Genomic DNA, 12,218 nt, shown 5'->3' with positions numbered 1-12,218 from the left:
GCTGGTGAGAGGTATGAGGTATTTTAAAAGCATAAAAATTGTACACCTGTGAAATGAAATGCTTTCACATGTGATCTTCTGTGTTTATTGTCCTGTGCATAAAGTTGCACCTTGTGTTTGAAGGTTTAAATTATTTCAGGCTTGCATGGAGGCAGAAATTTCTGAGTGACTTTTATACATTTCTTAAGACTCTGCACTGTCAGGATGGCCGAGTGGTCTAAGGTGCTGTGTTTAGGCCGCAGACTCCTCTGGAGGCGTGGGTTCGAATCCCACTTCTGACATGACTTTTGGAGATGTAATCTCCTTTTTCAGGTTAACATCTGATGGAAGTTGCATCTGTTGGTCTTCACCTGGGATGTGATTCCGTCCTCATCTAGTCAAGAGAGCTGGGGTTTCTCATATATTTCGGTTGTATAAAGTCTTGCTGACAAAGTGCAGTCCTTACTATATGAGCATAGGACCCATGTAAGAGCTCATCTGGAAGAGTCATGCTCTTGTATGCCCTGGCCAGACAGGCCATGCAAATATGGAAGAATACCTAGCATCTGGTAGACAGTTGGACTCCAGCACACTTACGGCAATTTCCTCAGGGCTGTGATCAGGGGCTGCTTAGATTTGCGTATTCCACCCTATGTTGTGACATTGAAATTCCTTGTTGAATTTGCTTTAGCTAGCCAAGAGGTGGCTGTTGACTCAATTTCAAAGCAGCTTTGGGCCTTTCAAAGGGCTGGTTAATAGCACTTTCTCTTTGTACGCCTTAAAGGTCTAAAGAGTTCTTCATAGGTACTGCTCTCTATGGATTGTTCAAAGATCTGTTGGAAGTACTTATAATAGGATAAATAAATTGAGGGCATGCCTTTTCGGTACCCCACTTGCATGGCTGTCTGGCCTGTGGAAGGTTCCACAAATGCAAGTCAGGATGGCCGAGTGGTCTAAGGCGCTGCGTTCAGGTCGCAGTCTCTTCTGGAGGCGTGGGTTCAAATCCCACTTCTGACAATTGTGTGTTTACTCTACTTTTTTCTTGAGAGAGAAAAAATCTGATCATTTCCCTCACATGGGCTTATATGGTTGTCTACTTGGAAAAGTGCAGTGAGTTTTTTTCTTGCTCTAGCCACTCATGACCTAAGATGTGTGCTTTTTTTGGTTCACAATATCTTTCCCTCTCTGTAGATGATCAAGCAAATGTGGTCAGGATGGCCGAGTGGTCTAAGGCGCTGCGTTAAGGCCGCAGTCTCTCCTGGAGGCGTGGGTTCGAATCCCACTTCTGACAAAACTTTAAGTCCATTTTGTCTCTGAGTTCTTTTAGAATCTCAGCTAAAAATTGGCAGTGCATATAATATCTGAATAAGTAACAAACTTCAGTTTCAACTGCAAATTAATTTGCCCAATTCTGTCTTCAAGCTCGTATAATATTCTTCTAGCACTCGTGGTGTTTTATGTGTTTTTTGGGGGGTGCTTAAAAAGTCCCTTTTATTAATGAAATGGGTTACATTCAGTCTTGTGATATTTTTGGTTTCCAATAAGTAGATTGTTAATTTTATGTAACCTCATTTTCTAATGCTCCATTCAAGAGATGTTTCCACTATGAAATGCAGAGCAAGGGGAAAGAGCACAAGTGATAGAGCGAGTGAGTGAGAAGGGGTGTTGAGGAAGGAGAGAATGAAACAAAGACAGAGTGAGTGAATGGCAGGTAGGCCTAGAAGAGGAGACTAGAAGTGAAGGCGACATACTTTTCCCTGCTTTTGACCTCCACCCATCCCAAACTGACCACAAACGTACCATCTATGCAACGTTGGTATGCAGAAATTCACGCCTCAGCCAGTGAGGGTAAGTCCCAGGCCAGGGGCTAGAGAGCAAAAGACTGCATGTGCTCAGACGTTCCCTGCTAGGGACAGTTGATCTGAAACAAGGTCTGCTCTCTTGTATCCAGCAAGGATCTAGAAATCCTGCATGAATCTGCAAGGCACAATGACAGCATACATTTGCATAATATGCCCCACCTTCTGCCTTCCTACTTCCTGTGCAGTAGTTGTATGTGTAGAGAGAGAGGTCGCAGGCAAGGTAATTTTGTGAGTAGGATACAGGACCCTAAATAGCTGGTGAGAGGTATGAGGTATTCTAAAAGCATAAAAATTGTACACCTGTGAAATGAAATGCTTTCACATGTGATCTTCTGTGTTTATTGTCCTGTGCATAAAGTTGCACCTTGTGTTTGAAGGTTTAAATTATTTCAGGCTTGCATGGAGGCAGAAATTTCTGAGTGACTTTTATACATTTCTTAAGACTCTGCACTGTCAGGATGGCCGAGTGGTCTAAGGCGCTGTGTTTAGGCCGCAGTCTCCTCTGGAGGCGTGGGTTCGAATCCCACTTCTGACATGACTTTTGGAGATGTAATCTCCTTTTTCAGTTTAACATCTGATGGAAGTTGCATCTGTTGGTCTTCACCTAGGATGTGATTCCGTCCTCATCTAGTCAAGAGAGCTGGGGTTTCTCATATATTTCGGTTGTATAAAGTCTTGCTGACAAAGTGCAGTCCTTACTATATGAGCATAGGACCCATGTAAGAGCTCATCTGGAAGAGTCATGCTCTTGTATGCCCTGGCCAGACAGGCCATGCAAATATGGAAGAATGCCTAGCATCTGGTAGACAGTTGGACTCCAGCACACTTACGGCAATTTCCTCAGGGCTGTGATCAGGGGCTGCTTAGATTTGCGTATTCCACCCTATGTTGTGACATTGAAATTCCTTGTTGAATTTGCTTTAGCTAGCCAAGAGGTGGCTGTTGACTCAATTTCAAAGCAGCTTTGGGCCTTTCAAGTGGCTGGTTAATAGCACTTTCTCTTTGTACGCCTTAAAGGTCTAAAGAGTTCTTCATAGGTACTGCTCTCTATGGATTGTTCAAAGATCTGTTGGAAGTACTTATAATAGGATAAATAAATTGAGGGCATGCCTTTTCGGTACCCCACTTGCATGGCTGTCTGGCCTGTGGAAGGCTCCACAAATGCAAGTCAGGATGGCTGAGTGGTCTAAGGCGCTGCGTTCAGGTCACAGTCTCTTCTGGAGGCGTGGGTTCAAATCCCACTTCAGACAATTGTGTGTTTACTCTACTTTTTTCTTGAGAGAGAAAAAATCAGATCATTTCCCTCACATGGGCTTATATGGTTGTCTACTTGGAAAAGTGCAGTGAGTTTTTTTCTTGCTCTAGCCACTCATGACCTAAGATGTGTGCTTTTTTTGGTTCACAATATCTTTCCCTCTCTGTAGCAAATGTGGTCAGGATGGCCGAGTGGTCTAAGGCGCTGCGTTAAGGCCGCAGTCTCTCCTGGAGGCGTGGGTTCGAATCCCACTTCTGACAAAACTTTAAGTCCATTTTGTCTCTGAGTTCTTTTAGAATCTCAGCTAAAAATTGGCAGTGCATATAATATCTGAATAAGTAACAAACTTCAGTTTCAACTGCAAATTAATTTGCCCAATTCTGTCTTCAAGCTCGTATAATATTCTTCTAGCACTCGTGGTGTTTGATGTGTTTTTTGGGGGGTGCTTAAAAAGTCCCTTTTTTAATGAAATGGGTTACATTCAGTCTTGTGATATTTTTGGTTTCCAATAAGTAGATTGTTAATTTTATGTAACCTCATTTTCTAATGCTCCATTCAAGAGATGTTTCCACTATGAAATGCAGAGCAAGGGGAAAGAGCACAAGTGATAGAGCGAGTGAGTGAGAAGGGGTGTTGAGGAAGGAGAGAATGAAACAAAGACAGAGTGAGTGAACGGCAGGTAGGCCTAGAAGAGGAGACTAGAAGTGAAGGCGACATACTTTTCCATGCTTTTGACCTCCCACCCATCCCAAACCAACCACAAACGTACCATCTATGCAACGTTGGTATGCAGAAATTCACGCCTCAGCCAGTGAGGGTAAGTCCCAGGCCAGGGGCTAGAGAGCAAAAGACTGCATGTGCTCAGACGTTCCCTGCTAGGGACAGTTGATCTGAAACAAGGTCTGCTCTCTTGTATCCAGCAAGGATCTAGAAATCCTGCATGAATCTGCAAGGCACAATGACAGCATACATTTGCATAATATGCCCCACCTTCTGCCTTCCTACTTCCTGTGCAGTAGTTGTTTGTGTAGAGAGAGAGGTCGCAGGCAAGGTAATTTTGTGAGTAGGATACAGGACCCTAAATAGCTGGTGAGAGGTATGAGGTATTTTAAAAGCATAAAAATTGTACACCTGTGAAATGAAATGCTTTCACATGTGATCTTCTGTGTTTATTGTCCTGTGCATAAAGTTGCACCTTGTGTTTGAAGGTTTAAATTATTTCAGGCTTGCATGGAGGCAGAAATTTCTGAGTGACTTTTATACATTTCTTAAGACTCTGCACTGTCAGGATGGCCGAGTGGTCTAAGGCGCTGTGTTTAGGCCGCAGTCTCCTCTGGAGGCGTGGGTTCGAATCCCACTTCTGACATGACTTTTGGAGATGTAATCTCCTTTTTCAGGTTAACATCTGATGGAAGTTGCATCTGTTGGTCTTCACCTGGGATGTGATTCCGTCCTCATCTAGTCAAGAGAGCTGGGGTTTCTCATATATTTCGGTTGTATAAAGTCTTGCTGACAAAGTGCAGTCCTTACTATATGAGCATAGGACCCATGTAAGAGCTCATCTGGAAGAGTCATGCTCTTGTATGCCCTGGCCAGACAGGCCATGCAAATATGGAAGAATGCCTAGCATCTGGTAGACAGTTGGACTCCAGCACACTTACGGCAATTTCCTCAGGGCTGTGATCAGGGGCTGCTTAGATTTGCGTATTCCACCCTATGTTGTGACATTGAAATTCCTTGTTGAATTTGCTTTAGCTAGCCAAGAGGTGGCTGTTGACTCAATTTCAAAGCAGCTTTGGGCCTTTCAAGTGGCTGGTTAATAGCACTTTCTCTTTGTACGCCTTAAAGGTCTAAAGAGTTCTTCATAGGTACTGCTCTCTATGGATTGTTCAAAGATCTGTTGGAAGTACTTATAATAGGATAAATAAATTGAGGGCATGCCTTTTCGGTACCCCACTTGCATGGCTGTCTGGCCTGTGGAAGGTTCCACAAATGGAAGTCAGGATGGCCGAGTGGTCTAAGGCGCTGCGTTCAGGTCGCAGTCTCTTCTGGAGGCGTGGGTTCAAATCCCACTTCTGACAATTGTGTGTTTACTCTACTTTTTTCTTGAGAGAGAAAAAATCTGATCATTTCCCTCACATGGGCTTATATGGTTGTCTACTTGGAAAAGTGCAGTGAGTTTTTTTCTTGCTCTAGCCACTCATGACCTAAGATGTGTGCTTTTTTTGGTTCACAATATCTTTCCCTCTCTGTAGATGATCAAGCAAATGTGGTCAGGATGGCCGAGTGGTCTAAGGCGCTGCGTTAAGGCCGCAGTCTCTCCTGGAGGCGTGGGTTCGAATCCCACTTCTGACAAAACTTTAAGTCCATTTTGTCTCTGAGTTCTTTTAGAATCTCAGCTAAAAATTGGCAGTGCATATAATATCTGAATAAGTAACAAACTTCAGTTTCAACTGCAAATTAATTTGCCCAATTCTGTCTTCAAGCTCGTATAATATTCTTCTAGCACTCGTGGTGTTTTATGTGTTTTTTGGGGGGTGCTTAAAAAGTCCCTTTTATTAATGAAATGGGTTACATTCAGTCTTGTGATATTTTTGGTTTCCAATAAGTAGATTGTTAATTTTATGTAACCTCATTTTCTAATGCTCCATTCAAGAGATGTTTCCACTATGAAATGCAGAGCAAGGGGAAAGAGCACAAGTGATAGAGCGAGTGAGTGAGAAGGGGTGTTGAGGAAGGAGAGAATGAAACAAAGACAGAGTGAGTGAATGGCAGGTAGGCCTAGAAGAGGAGACTAGAAGTGAAGGCGACATACTTTTCCCTGCTTTTGACCTCCACCCATCCCAAACTGACCACAAACGTACCATCTATGCAACGTTGGTATGCAGAAATTCACGCCTCAGCCAGTGAGGGTAAGTCCCAGGCCAGGGGCTAGAGAGCAAAAGACTGCATGTGCTCAGACGTTCCCTGCTAGGGACAGTTGATCTGAAACAAGGTCTGCTCTCTTGTATCCAGCAAGGATCTAGAAATCCTGCATGAATCTGCAAGGCACAATGACAGCATACATTTGCATAATATGCCCCACCTTCTGCCTTCCTACTTCCTGTGCAGTAGTTGTATGTGTAGAGAGAGAGGTCGCAGGCAAGGTAATTTTGTGAGTAGGATACAGGACCCTAAATAGCTGGTGAGAGGTATGAGGTATTCTAAAAGCATAAAAATTGTACACCTGTGAAATGAAATGCTTTCACATGTGATCTTCTGTGTTTATTGTCCTGTGCATAAAGTTGCACCTTGTGTTTGAAGGTTTAAATTATTTCAGGCTTGCATGGAGGCAGAAATTTCTGAGTGACTTTTATACATTTCTTAAGACTCTGCACTGTCAGGATGGCCGAGTGGTCTAAGGCGCTGTGTTTAGGCCGCAGTCTCCTCTGGAGGCGTGGGTTCGAATCCCACTTCTGACATGACTTTTGGAGATGTAATCTCCTTTTTCAGGTTAACATCTGATGGAAGTTGCATCTGTTGGTCTTCACCTGGGATGTGATTCCGTCCTCATCTAGTGAAGAGAGCTGGGGTTTCTCATATATTTCGGTTGTATAAAGTCTTGCTGACAAAGTGCAGTCCTTACTATATGAGCATAGGACCCATGTAAGAGCTCATCTGGAAGAGCCATGCTCTTGTATGCCCTGGCCAGACAGGCCATGCAAATATGGAAGAATACCTAGCATCTGGTAGACAGTTGGACTCCAGCACACTTACGGAAATTTCCTCAGGGCTGTGATCAGGGGCTGCTTAGATTTGCGTATTCCACCCTATGTTGTGACATTGAAATTCCTTGTTGAATTTGCTTTAGCTAGCCAAGAGGTGGCTGTTGACTCAATTTCAAAGCAGCTTTGGGCCTTTCAAGTGGCTGGTTAATAGCACTTTCTCTTTGTACGCCTTAAAGGTCTAAAGAGTTCTTCATAGGTACTGCTCTCTATGGATTGTTCAAAGATCTGTTGGAAGTACTTATAATAGGATAAATAAATTGAGGGCATGCCTTTTCGGTACCCCACTTGCATGGCTGTCTGGCCTGTGGAAGGTTCCACAAATGCAAGTCAGGATGGCCGAGTGGTCTAAGGCGCTGCGTTCAGGTCGCAGTCTCTTCTGGAGGCGTGGGTTCAAATCCCACTTCTGACAATTGTGTGTTTACTCTACTTTTTTCTTGAGAGAGAAAAAATCTGATCATTTCCCTCACATGGGCTTATATGGTTGTCTACTTGGAAAAGTGCAGTGAGTTTTTTTCTTGCTCTAGCCACTCATGACCTAAGATGTGTGCTTTTTTTGGTTCACAATATCTTTCCCTCTCTGTAGATGATCAAGCAAATGTGGTCAGGATGGCCGAGTGGTCTAAGGCGCTGCGTTAAGGCCGCAGTCTCTCCTGGAGGCGTGGGTTCGAATCCCACTTCTGACAAAACTTTAAGTCCATTTTGTCTCTGAGTTCTTTTAGAATCTCAGCTAAAAATTGGCAGTGCATATAATATCTGAATAAGTAACAAACTTCAGTTTCAACTGCAAATTAATTTGCCCAATTCTGTCTTCAAGCTCGTATAATATTCTTCTAGCACTCGTGGTGTTTTATGTGTTTTTTGGGGGGTGCTTAAAAAGTCCCTTTTATTAATGAAATGGGTTACATTCAGTCTTGTGATATTTTTGGTTTCCAATAAGTAGATTGTTAATTTTATGTAACCTCATTTTCTAATGCTCCATTCAAGAGATGTTTCCACTATGAAATGCAGAGCAAGGGGAAAGAGCACAAGTGATAGAGCGAGTGAGTGAGAAGGGGTGTTGAGGAAGGAGAGAATGAAACAAAGACAGAGTGAGTGAACGGCAGGTAGGCCTAGAAGAGGAGACTAGAAGTGAAGGCGACATACTTTTCCCTGCTTTTGACCTCCCATCCATCCCAAACCGACCACAAACGTACCATCTATGCAACGTTGGTATGCAGAAATTCACGCCTCAGCCAGTGAGGGTAAGTCCCAGGCCAGGGGCTAGAGAGCAAAAGACTGCATGTGCTCAGACGTTCCCTGCTAGGGACAGTTGATCTGAAACAAGGTCTGCTCTCTTGTATCCAGCAAGGATCTAGAAATCCTGCATGAATCTGCAAGGCACAATGACAGCATACATTTGCATAATATGCCCCACCTTCTGCCTTCCTACTTCCTGTGCAGTAGTTGTTTGTGTAGAGAGAGAGGTCGCAGGCAAGGTAATTTTGTGAGTAGGATACAGGACCCTAAATAGCTGGTGAGAGGTATGAGGTATTCTAAAAGCATAAAAATTGTACACCTGTGAAATGAAATGCTTTCACATGTGATCTTCTGTGTTTATTGTCCTGTGCATAAAGTTGCACCTTGTGTTTGAAGGTTTAAATTATTTCAGGCTTGCATGGAGGCAGAAATTTCTGAGTGACTTTTATACATTTCTTAAGACTCTGCACTGTCAGGATGGCCGAGTGGTCTAAGGCGCTGTGTTTAGGCCGCAGTCTCGTCTGGAGGCGTGGGTTCGAATCCCACTTCTGACATGACTTTTGGAGATGTAATCTCCTTTTTCAGGTTAACATCTGATGGAAGTTGCATCTGTTGGTCTTCACCTGGGATGTGATTCCGTCCTCATCTAGTCAAGAGAGCTGGGGTTTCTCATATATTTCGGTTGTATAAAGTCTTGCTAACAAAGTGCAGTCCTTACTATATGAGCATAGGACCCATGTAAGAGCTCATCTGGAAGAGTCATGCTCTTGTATGCCCTGGCCAGACAGGCCATGCAAATATGGAAGAATGCCTAGCATCTGGTAGACAGTTGGACTCCAGCACACTTACGGCAATTTCCTCAGGGCTGTGATCAGGGGCTGCTTAGATTTGCGTATTCCACCCTATGTTGTGACATTGAAATTCCTTGTTGAATTTGCTTTAGCTAGCCAAGAGGTGGCTGTTGACTCAATTTCAAAGCAGCTTTGGGCCTTTCAAGTGGCTGGTTAAGAGCACTTTCTCTTTGTACGCCTTAAAGGTCTAAAGAGTTCTTCATAGGTACTGCTCTCTATGGATTGTTCAAAGATCTGTTGGAAGTACTTATAATAGGATAAATAAATTGAGGGCATGCCTTTTCGGTACCCCACTTGCATAGCTGTCTGGCCTGTGGAAGGTTCCACAAATGCAAGTCAGGATGGCCGAGTGGTCTAAGGCGCTGCGTTCAGGTCGCCGTCTCTTCTGGAGGCGTGGGCTCAAATCCCACTTCTGACAATTGTGTGTTTACTCTACTTTTTTCTTGGGAGAGAAAAAATCAGATCATTTCCCTCACATGGGCTTATATGGTTGTCTACTTGGAAAAGTGCAGTGAGTTTTTTTCTTGCTCTATCCACTCATGACCTAAGTTGTGTGCTTTTTTTGGTTCACAATATCTTTCCCTCTCTGTAGATGATCAAGCAAATGTGGTCAGGATGGCCGAGTGGTCTAAGGCGCTGCGTTAAGGCCGCAGTCTCTCCTGGAGGCGTGGGTTCGAATCCCACTTCTGACAAAACTTTAAGTCCATTTTGTCTCTGAGTTCTTTTAGAATCTCAGCTAAAAATTGGCAGTGCATATAATATCTGAATAAGTAACAAACTTCAGTTTCAACTGCAAATTAATTTGCCCAATTCTGTCTTCAAGCTCGTATAATATTCTTCTAGCACTCGTGGTGTTTTATGTGTTTTTTGGGGGGTGCTTAAAAAGTCCCTTTTATTAATGAAATGGGTTACATTCAGTCTTGTGATATTTTTGGTTTCCAATAAGTAGATTGTTAATTTTATGTAACCTCATTTTCTAATGCTCCATTCAAGAGATGTTTCCACTATGAAATGCAGAGCAAGGGGAAAGAGCACAAGTGATAGAGCGAGTGAGTGAGAAGGGGTGTTGAGGAAGGAGAGAATGAAACAAAGACAGAGTGAGTGAACGGCAGGTAGGCCTAGAAGAGGAGACTAGAAGTGAAGGCGACATACTTTTCCCTGCTTTTGACCTCCCACCCATCCCAAACTGACCACAAACGTACCATCTATGCAACGTTGGTATGCAGAAATTCACGCCTCAGCCAGTGAGGGTAAGTCCCAGGCCAGGGGCTAGAGAGCAAAAAACTGCATGTGCTCAGACGTTCCCTGCTAGGGACAGTTGATCTGAAACAAGGTCTGCTCTCTTGTATCCAGCAAGGATCTAGAAATCCTGCATGAATCTGTAAGGCACAATGACAGCATACATTTGCATAATATGCCCCACCTTCTGCCTTCCTACTTCCTGTGCAGTAGTTGTTTGTGTAGAGAGAGAGGTCGCAGGCAAGGTAATTTTGTGAGTAGGATACAGGACCCTAAATAGCTGGTGAGAGGTATGAGGTATTTTAAAAGCATAAAAATTGTACACCTGTGAAATGAAATGCTTTCACATGTGATCTTCTGTGTTTATTGTCCTGTGCATAAAGTTGCACCTTGTGTTTGAAGGTTTAAATTATTTCAGGCTTGCATGGAGGCAGAAATTTCTGAGTGACTTTTATACATTTCTTAAGACTCTGCACTGTCAGGATGGCCGAGTGGTCTAAGGCGCTGTGTTTAGGCCGCAGTCTCCTCTGGAGGCGTGGGTTCGAATCCCACTTCTGACATGACTTTTGGAGATGTAATCTCCTTTTTCAGGTTAACATCTGATGGAAGTTGCATCTGTTGGTCTTCACCTGGGATGTGATTCCGTCCTCATCTAGTCAAGAGAGCTGGGGTTTCTCATATATTTCGGTTGTATAAAGTCTTGCTGACAAAGTGCAGTCCTTACTATATGAGCATAGGACCCATGTAAGAGCTCATCTGGAAGAGTCATGCTCTTGTATGCCCTGGCCAGACAGGCCATGCAAATATGGAAGAATGCCTAGCATCTGGTAGACAGTTGGACTCCAGCACACTTACGGCAATTTCCTCAGGGCTGTGATCAGGGGCTGCTTAGATTTGCGTATTCCACCCTATGTTGTGACATTGAAATTCCTTGTTGAATTTGCTTTAGCTAGCCAAGAGGTGGCTGTTGACTCAATTTCAAAGCAGCTTTGGGCCTTTCAAGTGGCTGGTTAATAGCACTTTCTCTTTGTACGCCTTAAAGGTCTAAAGAGTTCTTCATAGGTACTGCTCTCTATGGATTGTTCAAAGATCTGTTGGAAGTACTTATAATAGGATAAATAAATTGAGGGCATGCCTTTTCGGTACCCCACTTGCATGGCTGTCTGGCCTGTGGAAGGTTCCACAAATGGAAGTCAGGATGGCCGAGTGGTCTAAGGCGCTGCGTTCAGGTCGCAGTCTCTTCTGGAGGCGTGGGTTCAAATCCCACTTCTGACAATTGTGTGTTTACTCTACTTTTTTCTTGAGAGAGAAAAAATCTGATCATTTCCCTCACATGGGCTTATATGGTTGTCTACTTGGAAAAGTGCAGTGAGTTTTTTTCTTGCTCTAGCCACTCATGACCTAAGATGTGTGCTTTTTTTGGTTCACAATATCTTTCCCTCTCTGTAGATGATCAAGCAAATGTGGTCAGGATGGCCGAGTGGTCTAAGGCGCTGCGTTAAGGCCGCAGTCTCTCCTGGAGGCGTGGGTTCGAATCCCACTTCTGACAAAACTTTAAGTCCATTTTGTCTCTGAGTTCTTTTAGAATCTCAGCTAAAAATTGGCAGTGCATATAATATCTGAATAAGTAACAAACTTCAGTTTCAACTGCAAATTAATTTGCCCAATTCTGTCTTCAAGCTCGTATAATATTCTTCTAGCACTCGTGGTGTTTTATGTGTTTTTTGGGGGGTGCTTAAAAAGTCCCTTTTATTAATGAAATGGGTTACATTCAGTCTTGTGATATTTTTGGTTTCCAATAAGTAGATTGTTAATTTTATGTAACCTCATTTTCTAATGCTCCATTCAAGAGATGTTTCCACTATGAAATGCAGAGCAAGGGGAAAGAGCACAAGTGATAGAGCGAGTGAGTGAGAAGGGGTGTTGAGGAAGGAGAGAATGAAACAAAGACAGAGTGAGTGAATGGCAGGTAGGCCTAGAAGAGGAGACTAGAAGTGAAGGCGACATACTTTTCCCTGCTTTTGACCTC

General features: G+C 43.5%; 15 non-coding genes across 15 annotated transcripts; all 15 read left to right on the top strand.

The window, feature by feature from the left end:
• Positions 1–198: 198 nt before the first annotated feature.
• TRNAL-UAG (transfer RNA leucine (anticodon UAG)) lies at positions 199–281 on the top strand. The gene has a single exon. It is a non-coding gene; the product is annotated as a tRNA-Leu (tRNA).
• A 632-nt stretch (positions 282–913) lies between these two features.
• Positions 914–996, top strand: TRNAL-CAG (transfer RNA leucine (anticodon CAG)). The gene has a single exon. It is a non-coding gene; the product is annotated as a tRNA-Leu (tRNA).
• A 191-nt stretch (positions 997–1,187) lies between these two features.
• On the top strand, positions 1,188–1,270 carry TRNAL-AAG (transfer RNA leucine (anticodon AAG)). The gene has a single exon. It is a non-coding gene; the product is annotated as a tRNA-Leu (tRNA).
• A 1,023-nt stretch (positions 1,271–2,293) lies between these two features.
• TRNAL-UAG (transfer RNA leucine (anticodon UAG)) lies at positions 2,294–2,376 on the top strand. The gene has a single exon. It is a non-coding gene; the product is annotated as a tRNA-Leu (tRNA).
• Positions 2,377–3,273: 897 nt separating this feature from the next.
• Positions 3,274–3,356, top strand: TRNAL-AAG (transfer RNA leucine (anticodon AAG)). The gene has a single exon. It is a non-coding gene; the product is annotated as a tRNA-Leu (tRNA).
• Positions 3,357–4,379: 1,023 nt separating this feature from the next.
• Positions 4,380–4,462, top strand: TRNAL-UAG (transfer RNA leucine (anticodon UAG)). The gene has a single exon. It is a non-coding gene; the product is annotated as a tRNA-Leu (tRNA).
• A 632-nt stretch (positions 4,463–5,094) lies between these two features.
• On the top strand, positions 5,095–5,177 carry TRNAL-CAG (transfer RNA leucine (anticodon CAG)). The gene has a single exon. It is a non-coding gene; the product is annotated as a tRNA-Leu (tRNA).
• A 191-nt stretch (positions 5,178–5,368) lies between these two features.
• Positions 5,369–5,451, top strand: TRNAL-AAG (transfer RNA leucine (anticodon AAG)). The gene has a single exon. It is a non-coding gene; the product is annotated as a tRNA-Leu (tRNA).
• Positions 5,452–6,474: 1,023 nt separating this feature from the next.
• On the top strand, positions 6,475–6,557 carry TRNAL-UAG (transfer RNA leucine (anticodon UAG)). Its single transcript has one exon. It is a non-coding gene; the product is annotated as a tRNA-Leu (tRNA).
• Positions 6,558–7,189: 632 nt separating this feature from the next.
• Positions 7,190–7,272, top strand: TRNAL-CAG (transfer RNA leucine (anticodon CAG)). Its single transcript has one exon. It is a non-coding gene; the product is annotated as a tRNA-Leu (tRNA).
• Positions 7,273–7,463: 191 nt separating this feature from the next.
• Positions 7,464–7,546, top strand: TRNAL-AAG (transfer RNA leucine (anticodon AAG)). Its single transcript has one exon. It is a non-coding gene; the product is annotated as a tRNA-Leu (tRNA).
• Positions 7,547–9,559: 2,013 nt separating this feature from the next.
• On the top strand, positions 9,560–9,642 carry TRNAL-AAG (transfer RNA leucine (anticodon AAG)). The gene has a single exon. It is a non-coding gene; the product is annotated as a tRNA-Leu (tRNA).
• A 1,024-nt stretch (positions 9,643–10,666) lies between these two features.
• On the top strand, positions 10,667–10,749 carry TRNAL-UAG (transfer RNA leucine (anticodon UAG)). The gene has a single exon. It is a non-coding gene; the product is annotated as a tRNA-Leu (tRNA).
• A 632-nt stretch (positions 10,750–11,381) lies between these two features.
• Positions 11,382–11,464, top strand: TRNAL-CAG (transfer RNA leucine (anticodon CAG)). The gene has a single exon. It is a non-coding gene; the product is annotated as a tRNA-Leu (tRNA).
• A 191-nt stretch (positions 11,465–11,655) lies between these two features.
• On the top strand, positions 11,656–11,738 carry TRNAL-AAG (transfer RNA leucine (anticodon AAG)). Its single transcript has one exon. It is a non-coding gene; the product is annotated as a tRNA-Leu (tRNA).
• The last annotated feature ends 480 nt before the right edge of the window (positions 11,739–12,218 follow it).

The sequence above is a fragment of the Lissotriton vulgaris genome, chromosome 8 (assembly GCF_964263255.1).
Source record: "Lissotriton vulgaris chromosome 8, aLisVul1.2, whole genome shotgun sequence".
NCBI classification, from domain to species: domain Eukaryota; kingdom Metazoa; phylum Chordata; class Amphibia; order Caudata; family Salamandridae; genus Lissotriton; species Lissotriton vulgaris.
The sequence above is the reverse complement of the archived record's forward strand: the minus strand, read 5'-3'. Positions and strand labels throughout refer to the sequence as shown.